Source organism: Takifugu rubripes, chromosome 9 (assembly GCF_901000725.2).
Source record: "Takifugu rubripes chromosome 9, fTakRub1.2, whole genome shotgun sequence".
Lineage (NCBI taxonomy): Eukaryota > Metazoa > Chordata > Actinopteri > Tetraodontiformes > Tetraodontidae > Takifugu > Takifugu rubripes.
The window spans coordinates 11,518,260-11,544,230 of NC_042293.1; the positions used below are offsets into that span (position 1 = coordinate 11,518,260).

The window sequence follows — 25,971 nt, forward strand, 5'->3', positions numbered from 1 at the left end:
CCAGTCACTGTGCAAACATTGTGAAAGAGAAGTCATCAGTGACGATGACTTTCTCAATGATGATGAGGCGTGTGAGCTTGATAATACCAAAACCTCAATACGAACGAACAGAGACGCACAAATAGAACCTATCTAAGCCTGTGTGCTTTTATTCAGGACAATCTTTGGAAACTCAGTTTCCATGGTGACATTTAGAATGCTGTATTGATTCAGCAGCTAATGATACGGGAGGCTGGGAGCATGTCCTCTGAATGCCCTCTGTGGTGTAAGGGTGCCCATGAGGAGCAGTTCACCATTTCCATGGCCGTAAACACCTCTCCTGTATCCTTTATCTCCTGCTGGGGAAGGTAAGCTTCTCTTCACATGGGGAGGTGGTAGCAGCTGCACTTAGCGACCACAAACATCAGTACCAGCAACCACATTCCTAATTACACTTATCAGTGAACCAGAACTTTGCTCTCCATCAAACATCAGACGCAAAGTGATCTGAGCACGTCAGTAGCAGCCTAACTGGGAGACTGTAATCATCGCTGCGGCCGGGCCGGACCAGAGCCTCTGGGGGGGTTCAAAGACACTTTAGTGGAGGAGGCAAACACTTCAGGGTCTCCAGTCTTCTGCTTTGATGGATATTAATGCTCTACTGAAGGGGGATATCCTCTACAGAGGAAATGGAGGCCAGCAGGTCAGCCTGGTGGTGACATAAAAAGAAGGTACAAGTCTGTGTGTGAATGCTTAAAACACATTTTTTTAGTCAATGGTTTCCTCTGGCTGTGTCTTCTGAAGCTATTTCTAATCTTCACATGACCAAGGCGGACTAGCCTAACTTGTAATACAATAATTCACCTCAACCGGGAAAGGCGTATTTTGAAGGATGGTTCGGAAGAGGCTGAAAATCTCTCACGTCCGCAAGGATATAAAATTATCCAGGAAATTAAAAGAACCTTGTCGTGACATTTGGTACATCTGTAAATCTGTCAGCTGCTATGCTAATCAGCGGTGAGAAAAGTGTTCATCATGTCCAATTTCCACCACCGCTAGCTGAATTCAAGCCATTTCAATTCTCACAAGTAAAATAAAGCCCATGTAGTACGAACATCATCTCCTCCATTTCACAGGAGACTGAAATAAGGGATGGTGTCAGTTTGAATGGACGGAGAAATACAATAGAACAGAATTGGCTCCGAGCGCCCGCGTGAAACATTTCTGTCCTACTGTACATTCAAATCCACAAGCACACGGTAAGAAACTTAACAGCAACGACAATAAAGGACTGTGGGAGGACACCCAGGAAATGTCTGGCTGGCTCCGAGCCTCGACAATACAAAGCTGGAGAAGCAGTGTTACCAAACCACATCCATGTGGGGACAAATGAGCAAACATCTTCTGCCAGACTCTCCATCAAAATCCCAGAAAGAAAGAGCTGCCTGTACGGAGGCCCCTGCTTGGTATGACTAAACCGACTGTGTTTGCTGTCTGCCCGCGCCCTGCCGTGGCACAACGGCTGTCAGGCTGCTCAATGTGGACTCGTGGTGGAGTTTGGCTCTGAATGGACAGGATATGGAAATAGTGGAGTCCGGCCACGCTGTTATTAAGGCCAACAGGTGGTGCTCCTGCATCAATCCGGCCCCCTTCCCTGCCATCCTTTGCGATTCAGGATAAAAAATGAGAGGGTGGCTCGTTTTTATTTAATGTTATTTGAAACATTTTAACAAGCTGTGATTGATTCTCTCCAATCATCATCTTTCATGCGCTGTTTTTACATTCATCACATATACGTGCATGTGTAAACACATGTAATATAGTTGGGTTTATACTCCCAGTGTTCCTGCGTGGGAGTAGCTGCTGCATTACTGAGCAGAAAGCTAATCGGGAAAAGAATTAAGGATCGAAGAAAACCCAAAGACCTCGGACCCACAACAAACCAGACTTTGGGGAATTTGTGGAGTGGTGTTTCGCTGAGGTCCAATAGATGGCAGACACATACAACATAACACTGTACTCAGGTTTACGGCCCACATCCTCAGCATGTTGTCACCACTTTTTATTAGAGGAACAGGCATTGGAGGAAAAAACATCATTGTTCTACAATTTTTAATGAATCATTTTCATTCTGAAGTGAAACGAAGATTCATCATGTAAAAATCTTACCTGGAAAAGTGTACTGGAACCTAAAATAGGATCGTCAGTATTGACTCCTCAATGCTGTATTTCATGTGTACCTACAATTTTTATAAGACTGTGTCCCTTTATTGGCTGCATCCTTGTCAATCAGCTGAACGTGTTGGGGTTTTGAATGACAATCAAGCAAGCGCTCCACCTTGACCCCAAGAAAAACAGAAAACATACGAGTGTGTCCCTCCATAACTTAGAGATTTTCAACCTAATTATTTACAACCACTGCTGAACCCAGCGTGTTGCCAGAGTACACAGAGGATCAATCACAGGCCGAGGGTTGTACTCATGAAAATTCAACATGCAGCTTCTGTGTTGTTACAAGGCGCTCAGAACAGACCGTGACGTCCACGGTGCTCACGCGGACCCGTATCATTGAGAAAGAGCGAAATAAATCCAACCACATAACCGTAATGGGATGGTGACCTAAAATTGTCAGTGACCTTTGACTGCAAATTCATCTTTTTCTGGAACACAATGGTTGACTTTAATATGGCATTTATTTGTTATATGTTTGGTCAGTTTATTGCCTGTTGGAAAGAAGGAATATGCCTTTTATAAAGACAAAAAACAGACTGTTTATTAAAGAAACTATGTCTATTCAGGAGGAGTTTTCCTTCTTAAGTTTAAAGACGGCTGCAGTTCCTGTTCGTGTATTCGGTCTTTTGAAGAGATTCTGACCTAATGTGGAAAAACCCGATTCTGTCTTTCGCCGCCGATTTCATTTTCTTGGGCAAAAAGAAACCGTTTGACCTGTGACGTTTAAATTTAGACTGTATGTAAAGAAGGGGCGAGGAGGTTACTGTATGTGCCAAACGTTTTGTTTTGCCTCCGTCTGAGGCTCTCATCTCAACTGTCATCTCTCAGTGGACACCTCTCACCTCCTCAGACGTCACGGAGGTGCCGAGCAGTGGTCAGACGTGACCCAAACAGCAGAAAAGAGCAGGATGGGCAGTTAGCGGAGTGATTTAACTGCATGTTTGGACAAGAGGTGACAAGTACGTAATCATAAGAAGCTGGACAAGGATGAGGCAAAAATCATCGCGCGCAGCTGTCGCTATCACACCCAGCGATCCATCAGGAAATCACTCAACAGCTGTAACTGCTACGCTCCTCAGAGGTTTATGACACTATTTTGACCAAATTTATCAAAACATTTGGTTTCATACAGTTGTAGCACTCATCACATAGTGTATGAAGCAGACTGAAATAATGAGAACACGTCATCATATTTAGCTTGACCTAGCTACTATAAAAAAAAAGAATATAAAAGAAAAAAAACCGTAAAGCATAAATAGAGGCAATGCTAAGTCATCTAGAGCACATCTTTTTAACCACTGGGTCTGCATTCAGTTAACCATGACACACAATAGACAATCGATAGCTGAATGCGTGGGCATGCTTTCCCATTAACGCTACCGTGTTTCTGCTCTGCATGACTATACGATGATTAAGGTTTCCAGGAACTGCAATGAGACAAAGGTCATCTGCTGTATTAACGAGTGGAGGGCCTTTGGTTACGCTAAACGGCCACGGTGCTCTTCTCTGGGACTAAATGTAGCGGCAGTGATAAGTAATATGTCACTGTTTGTTTTTCCGAGCGGGTGTTTTCTGCCTTTTATGACTTCAGAGTCTTTGGAGAAATCCATCAAAATGTTTTTATTGCATTAGCAGTAGGTTACACGGACAAAGCGGGCTTTGTTAATGGTTACCCACAAGGTACGGATGCCTCCACGGAACGGCTAAACGTCACTTAATCACAACAACAGTGAGTTTATTGGCCATACATTTCTTGTATACATTTGCGCACCCTTATGAACACATATCTGCTGTGCACAATGGAAGAAAACATGTTCTTAATGGACATGTGGCTCTCATTGTTGTTAGACCACTGGGAGGTTGTCTTTTGTTTTTTTTTTGTTTCCTCTCATGTCTGGATGATTTCAATAAATCAAGCAATTTTTACCCTATTAGTGTAAAGTTCAAAGGAGCCAGACTGGTCGTTAGACACCGTATCCTGTGTCTGTGATGATGTTATTCAAACTGTGCATCACATCGCTTTGATTGTTGTTTTGTAAAGATAAAGCAGATGCTGCAGAAAAGGCTTTAGGGTTAAAATGCATTAAGGCTAGCGGAGACTCTGGAAGCCATTGAGACATTGATCTCTGGCTTCTCCCAAATTCTTCTATACCCTCACCCTCCTTCCTTTTTATGCCTTTTTGTGGTCACCGGGACAATCGGTTACAGCCCAACAGAATGGAAACCACACAGTCAGTCCCCTGCTACAGCAAACTTTAAACAGAGGATCCAGTTACTATGACCAGTCTGGAAGGCAAGGCATCTTTAAGGGAGATTTAGTTCTATATAGCATTTTCGCTATATTGCCAGCGAACCGAAAACGTTTTGATGCATATGATTCAAATCATGTTGAACATTTAAAATGGTGGGATTCCAAAAATTGCAGACTGCCGAGGGATAAGCATTCACGCGAGCGTTTACCCTGTAGGTCATTTCCAATTTGTTTACTGTTTATTTCAGGGCAAATGTTGCATTTTAACCAATTATTTCCCAATAGCTTGTCGCACTCGGGCCAGTACGAACGTGGCTCCATTCCCAGAGCTATCAGGGAAACTGCATAAAAGAAACACAACAAAGATGATGAAGTGGATAAACAGCCCCGACTTGAAACTGTGAATTGGTCTGTCTGTGCGTCTCTCACTGGAGCAACAATAATGAGTTCTGTTTGAATTTTGTGGGTTCCAACCCCAGACCCTGTCTCCTTGTTGAAGCAGCAGAAATGAAGGGTCGTGGTCACTGTGGACGCTTTGTTTTCCACAGTCCCTTCTCACTGCTGTCTTACCCATGATGGGACCATCTGCCATTTCAATTAAAAAGCATGTTTGCGCTCCAGATTTGTTTGTGCTCACAGATGATTTTTGTAATAAAACTCAGACCTTCTGGTATTTCTCGAATTCCTGGGTGATGACATTTTGCTTTGCTTTTGGGCTTGCGGCTGTCTCCCGTGGAAAATGTAGCTTGCAGTAACTGCTAGCTGTTCTGGTGTGTCTGTGGGATGAATTGAAGAATAGAATGAGTCTTACTGATGTTCCCTGCACCAAAATTAAGAGCAGACTCACTCTTTGCTACATGGAACCTACAGGATGAAGTGGCAGCCTTCGCTATATCCTCTGGGACACGACTATTAGCCATAGTTCAAGCCAGAAAATGTCTTCATAATGTCTGTTGTTCCATCCTATTGTCTCAGTTATGCTGCTGTTTAAAAAAAAAGAAAAACACTTACTGCAGCAATAAAAACACATCTGGGAAATGGCCTCTGTTGTGACTGTGACTTACTGTCCTTGAGGAAGATAAACACACTTTTTTCAGGGACACGGGCACATGTGCAATCCAGTAAAAACATTTACAGTATATTCCGTGGAAGACGATGTCTGTTTGTGTATTTTTCAGTAAAGGGTTTCTTACATTTAAGCAAGTATTACCATGTTTTTACGTACTGTGGATTTGGCAACATTTTTTTGGACAATATTGGCATTAGACTTTTATGGACCACACACAGACTTTTGCCCAGACCTCTCGTGAATGCCCGCTTACCTACACATCAAGTGTGGAAAACTGACCACTGGCCACCCTTGGAACCTGCAGCGCATCGTCCACGGAAGCCGTCCATTTGTTTGGATGACCTCTTCCACTTTTGGTTCTTCCCTTTTATGGCATCCGCTTCGACCTCTCCAATCTCCTTTGCTTGCTCTCTCACAGCAGTTGTTGAATGTCGTCTTTGCATCCATTAAGTTGTCCAGTGTTTAGCTTTTCCTATGTCTGATAGTTTTGCTGGATGCAGCTTTCCACAAATCGGAACTCCTCTGTATGCACTCATTCACCCAAAACATCCATCCTGTACTGTCTCTGATAATCGTGTACATCTTCATCTCATTCTAAGCCTCTTAGGTTAGAATCACTTATTTCTCAATGTAAAATTTGACAGATTTGATGTTGTGACTAAAAAGATAATATGCAATATTGTTTCTTTCATTTATCAAACGCCTACAAACATGTTAACGACCACTAGAAGTAAATCTAGCAACTCAAGCTGGCTGTGTAATCCCCCAACATCGCACACTTAGTAGAAGCATGGAGGTTTCTTGTCGGACCATGGCTGCAGTGACATGGGATCTAACTGTAATAATTCTAAAAAAGTATGATTCCAGAGCTGCGGCTTTGTGCTGGGCTCGTACAAGACAGTCCTGGGTGTGATACCAGCATCTACATTTCATGACTTGATGATTTAATAGTCTTTTCCACCATCATGAATGAAGCATGGCACCATTTCGCTAGAGGAATAAAAACAGCTTTTCTTTCCATTGTTGCTCCTTTTCCCAAAATTACACACCCACCTCCTAAAAACAAGGCCGTCTACTCTGTCTTCAGGGAAATACTTTCTGTCATCTATCAGCAGTCACTGACTTAAGTCTATAAACATGCCAAATACTTGGCGATTGACTACTCCACAAACGTGCAAACCAGAAAACTTGACGACTTTGTTTTGGTGCTGACACTGTCTTCTCAGATGCCTGATGAAATCCTCTTGGGAGCGTATAAGATACAATTGTTTAATACTTTAAACGGATTTATAACAGGAACTTTAGCGGCTGCGGTTTCTTGAATTTTCAGTCTTTGATGAAAACAACATGAGCATTTCGTTAAATATTTACGTTACGCAAAAATAGTCACGCATCGCTCTCCATCCTGTCCCAAAAGTCTCTGCGTCAAACACCTTCAGGCCAAGAAACATACACATTATCTTCTCACTCCAAAATTGCCATCTGAGGCATCGCTTTCATTCCTGCATTTAGTCAGGTCTTCCTTTGCAGAATGTGCAGTTCCATAAACACGATGTGTGTCTCCTGGGGTTTTATAATTGTGTTATTCATATTGCATGATACAATCAGCCATAAGCCAGTTTGGATGCGTTTACCATGTATGGTAGGAAGAATATGTGAGAAGCAAACCTGAGACGCTGCTGCTGCTGTGAAACATGGCGTACCTAATTGTATAGTGTTCACCCACTAGGCCTAAATAGGGTTCAAGACCACACAGTGTGATGATGACCTGTTGTAGGAAACTCCTTTTTACTGATTATTTAACTTGTGTCAGGTCATCCATCTGCGTAAGATCCCAAAATACATGTTGTCTTGTGCCACATTGCCCCCTTATTTGTGTACCAACAATATACTACAATATCATGTGCTTTCTGCCTCTGGCCCCTTCTATAAAATGGGTTTTATAATTTGACATATCATGTGCAATTAAGACTTTTATATATATAAAATACTGTTTTCTGATTATACACAGCAAGTGCCAGAAGTCACGGTAGAAGTAGAAACAAAATGAGTTTGACAAGTGTTGAAGAGGTGAGAAGATTTATGATCTGATAGTGTTACTCTCAAAGCTATATTCCGCCCAAAGTCTCTTCATAAAAAAGCTGTGTGAATTGTATGGCATCACTGGTCAGCCCAAGTTTACACCCCCACCCCACCCCCTTGATAATAGCACATTCAAATTAGCTGTGGTTATTGGGTTTTCTTCAAATACGCAGCTAGATTCACACAAATTCTTCTCCCCACCTCACCTCTCTCTGGTCTGGCCTAAGAAAACCACACGCCGGGGTCAATATGCTCTCCCCAAGCCAAACCAGACCCATAATTTTGCTTTTGTTTCAGATGTAGCCTCAAAGCCTGAAATATAAAGACCCAGGCCAGCCTGGGAAGGTCAGTTTGCAGAAGGAAACAGTGAGATAGAGAATGGCAACAACTGAAATAAAAGCAAAAATGGAAAAAAGTTGAAATATGCAAGAGGGGAGAAAAGAGACCGGAACTCAGTAGTGTGGTGAAAACAGAGTGCTTTCCAGTTTCATTATTCTGTGCGTATGTGAACCTGAAAGAGCCTTGTCATTTAATCAAGTCCCAAAAATTGACTGGGACTCCCTGTATCCCATTTTTGGAATTCATCTTGGAAGAGATCCCCAGAGGTAATGAGCCACCCTACCGTCATGTGACTCAATGGACCCCAATGAAAGGTCCAGTTTCAGTTTGGGGCCACCTCTCTAATAGTCTACCTTCTCTGTGCTCCGACATGATCACTGAAATCCAAACAGATATTTAGCTTCTTTTTTTAAACGCATTGGCTTATAAATTTGGTAAAATCACATAAGAATTCATATTTCTAGTCACATTTTGTCCTAGCATAAATTCAGCTCTTTATTTTTGCCTTGAAAGTAGAAAAATGTCCCTCGTGATTTTGTACAGAAACCATAGTAATGGCCATGATACTCTATACACGCTCTCACTTCAAATTTATACAGAGCTGACATTTAGGTGGGCAAAGCAGAGCTCTAGTCACAGTGAAACAAGTTTTCTGCCAATCACCCTCTTGTGTTAAATTCAAAAGGTCATAATGTATTCACCATAAGGCTGCCATTGTAACAAATGTCAAGGTAGTTTGGTGTGGGGGTGACAGACTAAAACCCCAAAACCTCAACCTCCTTTTAAGAACAACAAACCATTTTTATTTGAGAGCCAACTTGTGCATTATATTATCCTGACCTCAAGAAGCTATCCCTTTCATTTCAGCTCTGGACACCATTGTTCCACCAGCAGGGGACCAACCAGACCTGTGACACACATTAAGGTCAAACTGTAGTGCGGCTCTGGCCACAACTTCAGCGACTCTGAGTCTCTGGAGTCTTGTGGAGAAGTGAACTACGGTATGGTTTCTGCTTGGCACACTTGGTGTTCTTCTGAATTGTGTGACATATTGCTTGGCTTGCCACCACCTATTGTAAAATTTCAGCCTCATGGGGGGGCTTGGAGTAATGATAGTTTAATGGTTTGGTGTGACTTTAACACAAGTGTTTCAAGGTAATAATGGAACACATGTAATTTAAATGTAATTGTCCCTCGATCTAATGTCTTCTGCTACTCACACCTCCCCTGCAGGTTAACCACTCGAAACAACAACTCCCTCCATGGCAGTTATGGATTAGTATGACACAAGAAAGGAGCTGATTATGCCAAACTAACCAAGTTAACTGAAGTTCTTGAGCAGTTCCAGGGTCTCCTCTCTGAAGAAAATACCCATAACACCTCACTAGTCAGCCTCTGGACATGTGGACTGGTTGTTGGAATACTTGTTTGGGCATTGGAAAGTCTTGGAGCTGCTACAACTGTGATTTGATCATTAATATTTTCAGCTTTCCTCTCATGTATTAGAGAATTCTTGACAGACTTGTTACATTTCACTGGGGTGTCATCATAAGAAAAAAAAACAAATGCTAATAAAAACCACTTAAAAGCACAAAATCAAAAACTTTCCAAGGCCCCCACCCAAAATGAAGCATTAAATTTGGAGACGTGATGGGACAGGCTGGACATCCAAGGTCCAAAACATGCTGAACACCCACTCGGTTGCAATGAAAAGTAAACAACCTAAATGCAGCCATGTGGGCAACAATTTCATCCCAAACGCTGTGCTAACGTTCATCTGAACAGTCTCTATCAAAGAGGGTTTGCTGTACATGATTGTATTTGACAAGAAACCACACAACACCCATAGATTGGAAAGAAAAGCAGATTTTTGTAAGCATCCTGATTTGTATTGCATGTAGATGGTAAACAAGGCAAGAAAGACAATTCCCTGCTCTCTGAATTTATTCGCCTTACACTGAGTCCACTCTCCTCCCATTTCATTTCACATTTCATGCAAACCAATTGAACAATTGTGTTATTATGGCGTGTGTAAATATACCTTTTCACTGGGCAATACTTCAGGAATGCTGATGATGTGTTAGTTGACACTCTGTTGGTTGTAGAAAGCCTAAGCATCATTTATTGTAGGCTGGTGGTCTGAGTGATAGATGGGGTAGCATTTACTCCCAGAAAATCATCTTTATAGGCTGTCATTAAATTGTATATGTAATATATGACAACTTAATGTATCTTGTTAAAACTGCAAAAGTATCTATAAATAAACTGAATTTTGGCTTTTCTGACCAAAAGAAAATAGAACAAAAACACACATTATAACATTTCTACAAAGAAGTGGCAGCTGAAACTGTTAAAAAAGAGCACTGGTAAGGTCATGCAGTGGACAAACTTTTACTATATTCACAAACACCAAGTCTGCCTAGATAGGTCTTTGGCCGACGCTGCAACTTTATTCCAATTTCCTTTGCAAAGCTACTCCAAATCCTGTTGGATTGGGGTTCAAATATGAGGAGCCTGCATTTGACTCCAGAACATTCACACTGACAGTTGAGATGCCGAGTTTATTGTCGACCAACCGGAACGTCTTGCATGATGGACAAAGGGCTCCATTTTGGTTTCATCAAACCAAAAATCTTTTCCTCCACTTGACCTTGTAGGCTCCCACATGTTTGGAGACTTTTCTTTTTTCCTCTTTATCTGCCACTCTTCCATTCAGTATTGGGTGGTGGGTCCTTGTGAGCAGTCAGAGGTGTCTTGGTGGGTGCCTGTTTAAGACACATATGCCAAGGTTGATTTTTTTTTTGTTTCCATTAATGGATTTAACTGACCTAATGTGGATACTCTGACCTGGAAAATGATTCGTATCCCACTATGGAATTGGTTTTGGGGTTGTGTGAAATGTTCTTTGGTTTTCATTGTGCAATTGCAGCAGTCAGAACCTTCCAGATACGCATATTATTTACTTACTGATCTAGCGATTAAATGCGCAACAGCAGAAAATGCAGAGGAGATATACTTTAGTTCCTGCAATCTTTAAAAATTTAGACATTCTATATAGATGTCAGAACTTTGGTCAAGGTATTAAACTAATTTAACTGCTCAATTACTCACCTGCTTCATCTCTTCAGTTGAAGATGGAAACTTGTTTACCTTAACCTATCAACACCGACACAATCTTTCATTAATCCGTGCAAAGCCACGAAACATCACAGAAGTCCACTTACCATCATCCTCCATATTTTTCTTTCTTCCACAAACTCTAAACTGAAGTTCATGTGCTTTTCTTATGTGTCGCTGTGATGTTAACTCAACAGTTATTTTTAGATGCCCAGCGATGAGTCATCATTTACTGTCCTTGCAGGCAAAGTCAGACACTTTGGTTCATGCTGGCTCTTGTTAACTAGTGTCAGCTCTTCACAACAGCTTGGCAGTCCAAACTGTACAAGGGCTACTTCATGTACACATGTAGATGGAGGTTATATGGTGGGTATAAACCGCATAGCCAAACTTTACAATAATTGTTCATCGATTTTCCTCATTATACTCCGGCTTCCTCCTGCCCAGGATGCATGAACACACTAGTGTTCTAGTGTTGTTAGTGCAATGAGCCCTCATTTTTCTTTGTTCTATCTTAGAGCCCTTTTCCATTGCAATTAAAAGCTTGATGCATATTTTAGGGTGTTACTAAAGGACAGCCACAATCTTCACACCCAAGGAAGGAAGAAATTCAGGTCCTGGGTAGCAGAAACCAAAGCTGTGTGTAAGTGAGTGAGAGAATAAGAGAGAACAAGTCACCCATTTGAATTCAAGCATAGGTGTTGTTTTAGTGTGTATAGTACCTGTGTGTGGTCCTCTTAGCAATGTGTGCGGAAATTATTTTTAAGTTCAAGTTAAACATTTGTTTTTCCATTAACCTGCCATTTTTTAGATAAAGAACAGGGTGTGACCAGGGAGGTGTGTATGAAAATGAACACTAAGAATGAATGTTAATGTCAAATCCTGTGAACAGGCAACATTAATGCACGGTGACAATTTTCAACCTATTTGCTCTTGGAAATAACAACAGATTGGAAGCAATTAAATCACTGCCGTTTTTAGCGTGCCCCATCTGCGAGTTACAATGAGAAAATACACAGTTAGAAATACAGACATCACAAATGAGTAATTTGGCATCCACGTTAGCACAAACAGCAAACAAAAAAAACAAAGTTGTTTAACCAACCTGCCCAGCACTTTGTATTGTGGGCAACTTTGTTTAGCTAGATTTCACTCTAATTCAAAGTCGCTACAATCTTCCAGCCGCGTAAGGAATGTTCCATAGAAGCAATCCTTAGTGGAAAATAGCTGTGATTCTAAAATGCATTGTGGATTTGAAGTTCAACGAGAATTAACAGGAAAAGCATTTTGCTTATTTCTCTAAATATGCACTCTTTCATTTGCTCATAACTAAGTCTAAAAGAAAAAAAATGCATGCTTTAAAAGTGCATAAAAGCTATGAATCGTATCAAAAGGCAGACAGCCAAAAGCTAGACAGAGGAAGGAATTTTCTTTTGCATGTGTAAAATGCAATAGTGCCAGTAATAAAAGTAACTGCTCATCTGGGAAGCATTTAGCATGAGAATGACTTGAAAACAGGACGGCAAAGCCACATTTATGACAGAAATTATATTGACTCATTTAATGGAAACTGAAGTTCGGAAGTTGAGAATACAACTTTTTTTGGAATGAATGAATGAATAAGAAAGCGGCTGTGGTTGGATGCTGTGGTGGATGCCTTTCATAAATCTATCAGAGCACATGTTTGTAAAATAATGAATAAATAATGCTCCACACCCACTTTGTTGTACTCTGTTTTTTTGTGGTTTCTTTTTTTAATGGGAACGCGTCACTGCTTTCCTTGACAGCCAGAGAGTGCTTGCTATTATCTCTATACTTCATGCTAAATGATTAATGCACGTCTTCCGTGACTCTTTTTAAACCTTTAGCATTTTTGAGTAATTTTAGACTGAATGAAAACCCTCTATTTTCATTTGACAATCTGAGAGTTGATCTTACCCCAAAAGAGACGGGGGTCTTTATACTAAATATACTGTTTCCCAGAAAGATATGAAACTAAGATCATATACTTTGCTCAAGGTTTTATGCACACTTAATGCATTCTCCAAACTAGTCTTCACAGAGGTTGGAATTGGACAGCATGTTTTATCTTGCTCTTGCAAATATGAGTGCAGAATTTTAATTCCAAGTTGTGGATTATAAATGCCTTCTTTTCCCCCCGCCTGACAGCATTTATTAAATAAATGCAGGTGGTCAAGGAATAGTTGCATATCTGCTGTCTTCTTTTCCTAGCAAGAAATCTTTCAAACACTGATAAACCAGAGAGCAGCACTCGGAGAGATTCCCCAAAGAGTCCAGCACACAACAGAGAAAGAGACAAAAAGCAACTTCAGTCTAACTCTAATGTTACGCGTTGGCTTCAAACTGTCACAGGGGAAACCACGTTTACTCAACTACTGTTACTGCAATTTACTCCCCTTGAGGTTTTATTTTCATGCCCAGAAGGATGGATCCACTTTATCCTGTCATCTAAGCTGTCAGCATTGGAATTGCCAAGAACAAGGAGAGGTAGGATCATCGGTTGTGGTGCCTCAAGCGATTTACAGGACCACCTGGCTCTCGCTTCCAATATGTGGTATGATTAAAATTTGTGATGATCTGATGTTCCAGACACTTTGCCAAAATAACATTTCACATAAGGGGGAAAAAAAATTCTCCACTCCCTTAAATAAGCTAAAATAAAAGAGCCGATTAGACACGGCAGGTGTCTGTGGAATCTCCGCTGGCTTCGAATACGCAGCAACTAAAAACACCTGAAAACTACAAAACAGACATTCAGCAGACCTCCCTTTCGTTACCTCTCCCTGAAATTCCCACCTACAAGTAAGGGTACTAACATCTTCTCTGTCGACCCACACTGCCAAAGACTCCCTGGCTCCTCATTCCAGCGTATCTCTCAGCACTGACTCTCTTATCCTGGTCTGTACGCTGCTCGAAAAGAATCTGAGGGTCTGCACTCCTCCACAGGTATTTCAGCTGAAAGCTATAATAAATCATTTGCCTTTTGTGTCTCAGCTTTCTGCCTATTTTACTAATGTGTTTTCTCTCTTCTATTCTGGTCTCAGAGTTCAAAGAGGTCTAGTTCAAATAGTTGCAGGACTCTGCTGTGCCCGATTCAGTGCTTGCAAGTGATTCTTACTCCTTGTCATCACTCCAATGCCCCATTTCTCCAGGTTGAATAGCACAGGAAGCCTGTGCTGCAAACACACTGTGGCAAATAGTAGATAAAGGAGGGGAAGAAGATGGAACAAGAGAAGACTTTTGTCAGAAAAGCAGTAACTGAAGATTTGACTCAGGGTCTTGTGCTGACTTCTGTTGCTGTCCACAAACGATTTTGGTTGTGGTCAAGTGACTCTGTGGGGAAGAAAGCATGGTGTTTACTTAAAGGGGAGAATTTCATATTTTGACCCAACTGAGTGTATAAAGAATAGCTTAACAGGCCATGTAAATATCAAAGAAGATTTAATGAAACCGTAAGGAACAACAGTTTCCAAAGAACATATTATCTGTAGAGAGGTCATAGTGTCCCAGCGACCATCTGCAGTTCTTTTTGTGGACAAAAAGTCTTGAGTGATTGCTGAATTCTTTTGGTCAGAGCTTCAAGCTTGAGCCCAAAACCTTCTTGACAAACCCCTTCCTCAGTCTGCCATCCTTCTGTGCACACCCTGGACACAGACACATGCCATCTTGCATATACGGTTGCGAATGAGGGCACACACACGCATGCACGCCCTGCCATCCAGCTCCGTGGCTTGGAGTGTCTGCACAGTTTCTAAATCTTCTGCTTGCACACTGTGTTGGTGGGAGTGGACTTCCTGAAAACAGTGGAGCAGACTAATCTGTGGATTTGCTAGTGGATTTGCTAAAGGCCCATGTTCTTAACCAAAGTTTCTCTGACCCCTTGTTAAAAACTTCTCAACTAGCTCTGCTCATCCCTTCCACCCTTTTGTTGTGAAAAGGGCAAGAGTGGATTACCAGAGGTGCCTTGTCTAATTAAACTCTTCTCTCTTGGAGCACCCCCCCCTCTATATCCTTCCTTGTTTTGTTCTGCTTGCACCTACACAATCCTCACATTCTCTTGTTCTTTTAGCATTTTTGCACAACTGCTAGTTGGAATGAAAAGCCTCATGCTGATGACTCCCTACTGGAAAAAGGTACAGCAGGGTCATAAGTCAAGGGTCAATCCTCAGAGGTCACGCAGAGGTTAATAAGGTGTTTTGTCACTTGAAGAAATGTCTAATCTCCCTGAGACTCAAAAGGGTGCATCTTTCCTTTCGCAAACTTCAGAGGTAGGTGGTAACCCCCACCTTATTCTCCTTCTAACCTTTTCTTTCAGCCCCTCTCCTCTTTGTCGTCCACCCTTTGTAGTCTATTTCAACAAGGCAATACTTGTAAAAGACATGGCGTGTCCAGGATTAATTTACGGCATCATCTTCTAAATCCCCTCTTTCTCTCTGCTCATCACGTTTCATGGAAAGCTGTCCTTTGCCAGCCTGTTTGAATGGCTAACTAGTTGTTTCCCATGAAACCAGAATTCCAGCTTCAGGCCTTCACTCAACCATCTTGAGGCCTCAAGCTCACTCAGGCGTAGGTGCAACTTTGCCATTAGAAACCCACTTGATTGGGGAGCTTATTTTAATGAAGAGTTACCCATCCATTCCCAGCATGTTGCCAACATAAAGACGTAAAACAGAAAAATGCAAGTGAACACAATCCTTTCTTTAAAAGCGAATACTTGGGGTTTGAAGTCAAGAATTCTATTAAAGAACGGTACTATTTGAATAAATTTTCCTTGCTACATTCCATCACTCTCCAGCAAGCAGGTTCGGTTTCCAAAGGGTAGTAGCATTTTCTTTTAGCAGTAATAGATGGTGGCTGCTTTCACAGTCTCCCAGAAATAGATGCCGGTCTGCTGGATAAACTGGAGCTGGAAGTGCAGAAAGGATTTTGCATTCTTATGCCCATGTTTCCTGTTTACTGCTGTATTTGCTTATGTGGTCCTCACTTTCTTATGGATGGGCGAGACCACATTTTTACACGCCTGTGTAAAGCTTAGTGAGATTAGATGCCTCAGTTTGAAGAGTTATAAATAATAATGATTAGTCAATGAACCAATTTGTAACCAAGAAAAAAAACACAAAATTAAAATCAGATCCAACCAATGTAGCACATGCTTTGAAAATAATGGTCGAGAGGGAATTGTCACTCCCTTGTGGAAACCCACAACACAAGGCCATATAGCTTGATGTAACACTGATGGCAAAGAATGTGACACTCTCCATTGAGGACAAACAGGCTTTTCCACAGGGAAATATGTTGGGAAAGCCCACATTCATTTTTTTCTTGTTTGTGAACCAACCACACTGTTATTGTTTTGTTGTCAATATGAGTTATAGTCGTGTGAAAGTCTTTTATTTTGGCTCGCTGTATAATTGACCATTGCTCTGTGAATGGAGTCCCCACACATTCCTGAACTTTGCAAAGGGAGTCATTCATTGAATGACTCCGACTTTGCATGATAATTTAGTGGAAAAAACCCAAACATTGTTCTTTCTTTGTAAGCCAATTTTGTATGCATAATTATATACTGTAATTTAAAAAAATAACTTATTGTTGTGTCAATGTTTGAAAGTCTGTCACGAAAAGTGTATTTTTATTATATTTTTTGCCTTATTTTGTTGCACATGCCACTGCAACATTGTAAATAATGTGAAAACACCCGAGTTGAAAAAATATGGTTCCTTTGAAACTACGCCTCATCAGTCTCATCTATTATCTGACTCTATTTGCCATTTTTGCTTAAAACAGAAATGAATGTCTATTGAGGTTGTCCTATTCTTCGCATCTTCCTTTGTCATCTCAGTGTGTGTGTTTCTAAAATCTACTAGACAATGTGGTGCAATTCTCTCTTCTGATCAAAGCTGGGGGCACGGCACGTGACCGCACGCTGCATGAAGTCAGTTCATTCATGTCAAACTCTGAATCTTCTTCTGACTCATGCGGCACTATTTTCCACTGCTACAAGTCGAGTCAGAAGTCCTGTGAAATTCAGATTCAGGTCGGAGTCAAAGATTTGTGTTTTTGTTGACGGTATGATTCCAATCAATGTATGTCCAGCCTTTTTTGTTTGTTTGTTTTACAAATTATTGAAACATGTCACACTAAAGAATATTTCAGACAAATCTCAGCCCTTGAATGGAGTGCCTGGATCTACTCATTGATACTTTCAGCTCCTTTAACAGCTTACTACAGCCCAAAATGTTCTTTTTTGAATGAACAGTCTGGACTAAAAAAATAAAAACCCAACTTTAATAAGGCCTGTTTTTCATTGACTTATTTTATTTCAACTACCAAACTGCATATCAGTCCATTGTAAACACCGGCGGTCGACAAATCCTTTGCACATCCTGTGTTGTATTGTTGTGTATTGACTTTCTTGCTCCTTACAGTCAGTGGTGGGATGGCTGCTCTTTTTTACCTACTCTGTGTGGTCAGTTGTTTCAACAGTGGGTTACAGCTGCTCTGCTTTTGCCGAGGCTCTCATGCTTCTTGCGCGTCCTGTGGTTTGGTATCACCCGAAGGTGTCTGATGCATTTGGCTGTCGTACTCGGGTGGCCTGTCTTGTGGTTGCTCTGTGTTTGGCTTTCTGCTTCATGCACAGATTAGTAGCTATCTCCACCGGGCTCCGGCTTTTCCTGTAAACTGGCTCATTCATTGAGTATTTGCTTATGTTTCAACGCGAACTGGCACACTCCTCCGTATTCTAGATGCCCTCTGCCATGAACGGTTCACTTCTGTGCCAGCAGCCATTGCATACTTCTCTAAATCTCCAGCTATTGATTTAGAGTGCAACCACTTAAACTTGTATCAGATCACATCTAACATAAACAAATTTCTAAGTCACGTATTCGAGTACAAAACTGTTTTTTTTTAATTATTTTGATCGGTTGGTCAGTGTTTGGCTGTCTGAGAATTACTTTCCTTTTTCTTGCATATTCTGTCTCTTAGCTGGTTTGTTTTCTGGCATCTGTTTAAATTTATTTATGTAGATATATGAATTGCTAATCTACACAGTATACAGTATGTATATCTCAGATCTCAAACCATTGGATTTGACTGATAAAGGCAATTGGAGCGTCAGGTTTGGGGTTACAAATCAACATAACTCCAATAAAGCTGTCACATAGTGGATAAAACATGTTAGCCTGCTCGTCTCTATAATCCATCTTGGGAACGATGAGTCGCATCTACCTTTATGGTGCATACATTATTGCAGCTATAAAACTACACATTACAAATTACCTTTCCTCAAACTTTGGAAATCTGTTGTTGACTGATTAATCTGGCCTCTCTTTTGGTGGTCGCTCGGTGCAGAAACATTAATGTCTCAGCAGATTGCTTGTTCTGGTCTCGCTTTGAGTGATAAGTAGAACCGCTGAGATGTGCCAAGTGCTGTTTCCCAGAGGTTTACCAAAGGACTGTGACTGCACCTCTCTCACTTGTTTCTTTCATTGCACTTATTTGCATTCATGATTAGTCTTGCTCTACTGGAAGTGTGGCCTCATCTCCGTGGCATGAATCCAGAGCCTTTGTTGGTCTCCTTATAATAAATGCAAAGCCTGGCTTTCTTGATTGCCTCTAACATTGTCTCGTTAGCTGCTCTGTGGTTTCCACTTAGACTTGGAAACAGATGCAGACACAGTTATTCCTTGTCTAAAGGTTCAAGAGAGATAGTGGAGACACAGCTAGTTGTAGACAGGTGAGGGTCTGTGGTTGCAGTGTTACAGTCACATCGGGTGTTCTTAGAAAATTTGCACACAAAAATAATCATATTCCATGCTGTCTTTACCCATTATATATCCTTTATGTTGTTGAAAAAGGAGACTCACATTAATTCAGGGATCAGTATGTACAAAAGAGAATGTTGGGGGGGTATCAGTTGTCTGGCAGTGGCATTTGTGATGGTGAAGGGAAGTAGAAGTCTAAAGCCTGTCCAGTTTGCTGGTTTAGATTTGGACGCCAGAGCAAGGCGCCAGGGGTTCTTTTGACCAGGGATGAGCCACTAATCTGAGTTTGTGTCCGGATGATGGGTCTTCCTGATCGTTTGAGAATGTTGTCATCATTGGTTAATGTTGAGCTTGCTCATGGGGGGAGTGTCACATGAGATCCTGCCAAGTAGCTGCTATAGGAAGTGCAGTGGTGGGGAGGAGCGAAAGCGAGGGCGGCTAGTGAGGTGTGTGGCTCCTTAGGCTGTACTCAAGTTTTATTTGACCTCTCTTTTTATAGAAATTTAATTTTGTTGTTTGCATCAACTTGGTATTTTGGGCAATTAGCGAGACAGACGAGAATGTCTGCGTGGTAACTATGGTTAGCATAGCCCCAAACTAGCATGCTTTTGTTCAATGATAACAAAACAGGCCAACAAATTTGTGGCTTTGCAGAGTTTATTTGCTTTCCTGTTTCATGGCTATGACCAGTTGCCAAGCATCCAGCAGCAACTCCTGGAAGTTACAACATCTGAGGTAACACAATACATTTGATCTTTATTTAGAAACCAGTCAAGACAGGGATACAATGTGGTTAGTCAGTCTGAATATGCATAAACCCTCTGAAGTTGAACAACTTGTACAAGAACAATTACATTTTGGTAAAAAATGTGATTTTTTTTGAGGGGGGGAGCTCAAAATACTAATAAAATGAGAGCTTCTATCTCGCATTTATGAAGGAAAAGCTTAATTTGCATCTTCATGATCACAGTGTAATGTCTCCTCCAGTTTGTCCTGCAGGGTCACCCTTTGTCACGTATGCAACAGAATGTTGCTGAAAGCTGAGGAAAATAAAGGGAAATTACGTCCGGCTTATTATGACGGATGACTCTGTCTTTCCTGTAAACAATAATATGGCGCAATATGCAACACACGTTTATTTTCTGCACTCTCATGAATTTCTTTTTAAGTTGCATTTGCAACATCAGCGTTCACAGTGTTGAGTGCTTAATGTCTGTTTGAAGACGTAATCCCATCCAAAAGTCTTTGTTTATAACAATTTAAGACATTCTGCACAACAAATAAGAAATTTGGAAAAATAAGAAAGGTGGAAATTTTCCCCTCACTTGCTCTTTGTGCCATATTTAGCGTGGACTTTATTCTTTTATATGTCTCTTTTACAAGCAGGCCTGCTTGTTTCAACAATCCAGGTGGCTTTGGTCTGCCACATCAAGCTATTTCAATTTCATTTTAATATGTTATAAATTTCCCTCTAAACACTTTTCTCTACTTGTCTAAATAGCCTGCCATTCATTTATTTTCCTTTGTGGCAAATCCTACAAATCCAGCAGCTCAAAGGGTTTAAATGTTAGAACAGTATTTTCAACATGTTTGACCTACGTCTGCTGCAGAGGAAGAACAGCCCAAGCAGAAGAGCTATATTTACATGGCCAGTTAGAGCCAAGGGATTTTTTTATAAAGCAACTAGTGCCTGCACCACAGGAAAGGTGTCACGGTTAGGCAAGGTGTTGGCGCAGCACATTCCCAGTGGAAGCCACCCTGCTACTGGTCCTCATGGAAGCGGACGAGGAGCTTCAGGGATGGGTTCATATGGAGGTAAACAGAAAGTGTGACTCACTGCCAGTCCAGACAAATACCACCCGCGACCACAGACAGATAAGTCTGTGAGAGATGATGTAACAGGAATCAGACCCCCTCCCGCACACGCCCACCGCAGCCAGCCTGGTCTCTGCTGTATTTGTCATCTGGTTCTTTGCTGAAAGGTTGGTACAGACAAGATTTAACCAGACCAGTCACCGCAGATCTCTCTGTAGTCAGTACCCAGTGCCTTTATTCACCTCCCAGACTAAACCAGCTGATCCCCGCTTCCACGCTAAAATTCTATTCTAGTTCTATTATGTGATTGCCAGCTGCCCGGCCAGACGCGAGCTGTGTTCAATCGATTGCCTTCGTCTCCTCGCCCATCCCAGACACCCTGCTACGAGCTGCAGATGAGAATTCAGCCTGATGTTTGTCACACGCCATTCCCCCTCATATTTGGAAAGCGGCTAATTGAGGTACGCTCCCACTAAGCGACGTGGCTCCGGCATGGTTCAGTAGCACTCACATTACCTACATGTTTAACATTCATCGGTCAGGTATCGTTAGGAATGTGTTTACAGCAGTTTTGGCTCATTGCAGCTCAGATATCACACCACCACCATGCCTACTAGAATAAACATTCGGCAGAACAGGAAAACACGGAGTTGCAATTCCCATGGGAGAAAAGGGAAGCAGGAGGAAGAAAAAAACTATTTTTGTGGTTAAAGCGGCTGCGCTGACCTCATGGAGGACTACAGTAAAGGAAGAGGTCAGCTTGGTCATTTTATGGCTCCACATTATTGTGGGCGCACGTTGATACATATGGATGTGTGGACAACTGCTTTTCCTGTAGGCCGCTGGACTTTTATCGGACATAATTCACATTGTTGCTTTGATGAATGGCTCCAATGCTGAATGAGACAACCAAAATAAAGCCTGACTCTCGAGCAATGCTAAAAGGGATCAGCTAAACTATGTAAACCGGTTTTATTTCATATAGCACATACATGGGAGAACAAGGTTCTGTAGTGAAATTGGAAGAATAAAATCTTAAAAGCTTTTCCACAGGATAAAGATCCTGATTCATTTACAGTAACACCATTTCTTTTCTCAAAATGCTCACCAGAATATGATTGACATCCAGAACCTTGATGGCCTTACTTTGAGCAGTAGCAGGACGGCAGATGAGATTATGGCAACGCACTCTGCTAAAAAAAATTGGATTTGAGAGGGTTTAAAAGAGAGACGGCAGTATAGGCGTCACTAGCAGAAACAGCACAGGACAGCTCTCAACACCAGGCAGTGGATCCTCCTAAAGAGGTTCCTGGAATTTACACGCAGAATTCACCCTTTGTTCCGCGGATTTAGCAGGCTCACTATATAGATAGCTGCCTGTTTGTGCATTTCTACATAATTCATATATTTATCTTGTACGCGGTTTGGAAAAAAAAAATCATTCTCCTCTAATTCGTATTTTGGTTGAAATCTCCTTCTTGTTTTGACATCTGGGTGGGAAACACAAATATAACCTGAGCGTCTCTCCCTCTCTTTGTAGTTACTGTACTTGAAAGAATCTTTTAATCAGAAGTGTTGCTGACAGGTACCGTCTTGTGTGCGCTGTGAGGCAATGTCTGCATTGCTGCAACACTAGGAGTCAGTATCAGTATCTGGCTGTCAGAGTGTTGGCAAAAGAATTTCCATCCCCACTTTAATACTTGCTTGGAGCGTCGCTCGCCGAGACAGGATAATTAATAGTTCTGAATGGTCAGCTGAAGATCCGACTGTTGCGTAACAGGTTACGGTAAACTCGGATGATGTCATAGTAATCAATTGCACCATATTTGGTTCCCGAACTCAGCAAAAACGATGTGTAAAGAGCTAAATCAGCATAATTTCTAGCTTTTGTAAACATCACAAAGCCCAAAATGCAGAATGACACAAATAAAACAAACCAAGTAGAATGGCAGAACTGGCTATCATGCACCTCGTGGCAATGAGGTGTTTAGATGTTGAACATGCTAGTTGAAACAGATCATCATGATGTAATGTTTCAATTATTTGGCAAAAATTAGGACACTAACCTCTCCCCCAGACGCCTAATGAAGACCTCAGCGTGCTGATAAAAGGTTCAACAAGCTGCAGTAAATCTTTGTTCTAATGTGGAAAGGACGGCAGGACAGCGGGTCTGGAGAATGTTAACATTAACGTCAGGGATGACCTGTGGAGCAGCAGCAGGATCCTGCACCGACAGAACAGAGCCCGCTTCACCTTCCACACGTTCTGGTCTAATTCAAGCTCTTCTCCTATCACCTCCTTTCATTTGTACTCAAGTCCTCTCTCCTCGTATGCACTCGGCATTTATCCCAACTTTCACTCCATACACAGCTGCCCACGGTTCCAGTGAGTTAATGGCAAATTTGAGAACCACTGCGGAGGTTTAGGAGACCAGGCAGCATGACAGTTTCATCCAAAAGCTCATATTCACAAGAAGAAACCTTAACAATTTCCAAACTTCAGTGATTTTATTAATATTTTTCACTTTTCTTCACCACCTTGTCTTGTCTTATATGAAGAATTAAAGGTGTGTTGTTGCAACAAATAGCTGATATGATTGTGGAATCGGTGCGCATGTATGGAGTTGCATGCTTTGCGCATCACTGAGGAAATTACAAGATTATGCCTTCGGGCTGGCCAGTAGTAATTACTGAAGAAGTGGCCTATAATCTGTGGTTGATCTGTGATGTGTGTGAGTGTTTCTGTGATTGTGCTGAAGCAAAGAAGCATTGCTGACATGTTACAAACTAGTAGGTTATGAAAGCATAACCTCACATCTCACCTTTCAAACAAGCATGACTTGACATATTATTTATTACCTATAATAAATATAGCTTGCATCACAGTGGCGATGACATGTGTGCATTTAGATAAAGTGTTCATATATTCTACACACAATAAAACTCCGTCTGTGGTCCCTATATCACTGGAATATGTTAAATCTATTGCAGCATTTCTTGACCCTTTCTTTCTTCTGCTTTCACCACCCTTCTCTCTTGGAGAGATTTAACATATTTTAGGTATATGTGCACATATTAATATCAATAAATTCCAGACTTTTATCATTAAGCCTTGATAAAAGTCTTTATTTAGAGGAGGGCACCTGCTGTACCTGCCATCAGCTCCTCATGTATCAGGTGCAGCTGCTGCTTTGGCTGGGTCAGTTTTAATCCCCGAAGCCTGTTACCACTGGCACACACTGAGAACTACCACATTAAAATGATTAAGAAATGACCCCTGAAATCATGACTAATCATACATTCACACATTAACACATCGCCGTAGGTAAAGACAGCTGTGGGCAGGCCATCCATAACGTTTTCCAGCCAGGACTTGTAATGGAGGTGCTGGATGTGTCGGCTGATAGCATGAAAGTTTAGTCAAAGTATTACTAAAATTGGAAGAACAGATTGAAAATGATGTACAACAGCGGCAATAATAAGCTGCGCATGGGCCACAAGCGGGTATAATTATAATCACATTTAATTTGAACAGATTTTCTGTGATATTAATGTGATTGGCACCAGGACAACCCTGCGTTGCTTGGTATACAGTACAGTCATTGTATTTGTCCAGTTGGCTATGTACCAAAAACAAAGTCACTAATGGATTCTGTTTCGCAGAAAAGCTTTAAATCTGCCAAATCTAAGAAGCAAAGCCACAGCGCTAACTAAAAGTTAGATACGCCTACGTTGCTGTTTCCCTGCTATGCCCTTGTATTGATCTTCATTAGTCAGAATCATTTTAATGACTCTTGTAACTGATTCTTGCTGCGGTACCAGACATATTCAGAAAAGTGTTACTTAAACAGAATTTAAATAAAAAAAACATTATCCACTTGGTTTTCTTTAACATGTAATTCATGTAAATCACCCGTTTATCATGCAGGTTTGAGAAACATTTTTAATTTCTCTTTCTTTGAAAAGATCTCCGTTTGCTTTTACAGTGTGTTTCTATTCACTTGTAGTCGGTTTATGGCCCTTCTGTTGCTCGGACACACGCTCAGTAGGTTCTTCGTGACCGTGGGCTTGGATGTGCTGCCAGAACTTGATTTGGACCCTGTGCCAAGTGCTAATGCAAGCACAGAATGACCTGCTCCAAGTGTAACCTCACTTGCTAGTTTAAAACACGAGCGCTGGCCAGTGTGTGTGTGTGTGTGTGTGTGTGTGTGTGTGTGTGTGTGTGTGTGTGTGTGTGTGTGTGTGTGTGCAGCACGTCAAAGTCAGCACAAATTAGATCAACACACTGATTACATGGCAATCACCAGCCGCCGAGCTGTTGCTGAGTGACTGAAGATTACATCCTCGGCAGCGGACTGCAGCACTTTTCTTATTCTACCTTTCCACTAACACGCAGACTAATTATCACATAATGACTTAATGAGATCTGTGGGTTTGACTCAGCAGGAACCAAAAGTTCTGTTTTCTATCCGGTAGCATATTTCTGCAGCGTGACCAACCTCTGCTTGGCCCGATCTTTGGTATCAGGCAGGCTCAGAGACACTGCGCTGGCCAGCCTGTCAGCCTGTCTGATTTCCTGACTGACTGATTGACACATGGGTGGATGAGGAGAGCGTGCGGTCTAAGAATTAACGGTGAGATAAATTACAGTTATTACCTCAATCCTGGAGATTACTCCGCAAGTACCCACATTTCCCACAGCCCGCATGCAAATCAAAGCATAGCACAGCTATTCCAATGGATCCATAACATATTTTTCCTGTTGTTTTTTTTTGTTGTAAAGGAATATTGCATCAAGTAAAATGTTGCTGGCACTGACCACAGCGTTCTTGTCAGGCATGTGGATAGATGCTTTCTTCCATTTTATGAATATCTTTTATTTTCAAACCGCTGCCAAAGTTCACACAGTGATGATAAGGTTGATGACAACCACATAAATCAGGTTTCTCCTGCTTAAATGTACCAATATGCATCAGTGTAGTCTGCAGGCTACAGCACACAGAGCCTATGGCACCGTAAACACATTGACAGCGTTTGAGCGAAATCTGTAAGTGGTGGAGCCATTTCCAGCTTCAGCTGGAGATTTAGAAAGTGATGCGCTTAAAAACAAACCGGCAATAACCATTCTCATAAAGGAGAGGCTCGTCCTGTGAGTCCACCTCCTGGTGGAAAAGGGATCAGGTCAGGCCATGTTTAACCTTTGGGATTCTGTAATCCTTCCTTAATGCAGGCTCACTCTTCCACATAAATGGTCTGCATGTCTGGAGCAAAGCTGACAAGATGAAGGTATTGACATGAATC

The 25,971-nt window shown here is 41.6% G+C and overlaps 2 long non-coding RNA genes across 2 annotated transcripts; one reads left to right on the forward strand and one right to left on the reverse strand.

The window, feature by feature from the left end:
* The first annotated feature begins 513 nt into the window (after window positions 1–513).
* LOC115251036 (uncharacterized) lies at window positions 514–10,536 on the forward strand. The gene is made up of 3 exons (XR_003889591.1): window positions 514–710; window positions 8,820–9,107; window positions 9,186–10,536. It is a non-coding gene; the product is annotated as an uncharacterized lncRNA (long non-coding RNA).
* LOC115251037 (uncharacterized) lies at window positions 5,150–5,918 on the reverse strand. The gene is made up of 3 exons (XR_003889592.1): window positions 5,785–5,918; window positions 5,331–5,445; window positions 5,150–5,238 (listed from the first exon to the last, which is right to left on the reverse strand). It is a non-coding gene; the product is annotated as an uncharacterized lncRNA (long non-coding RNA).
* Window positions 10,537–25,971: the final 15,435 nt, after the last annotated feature.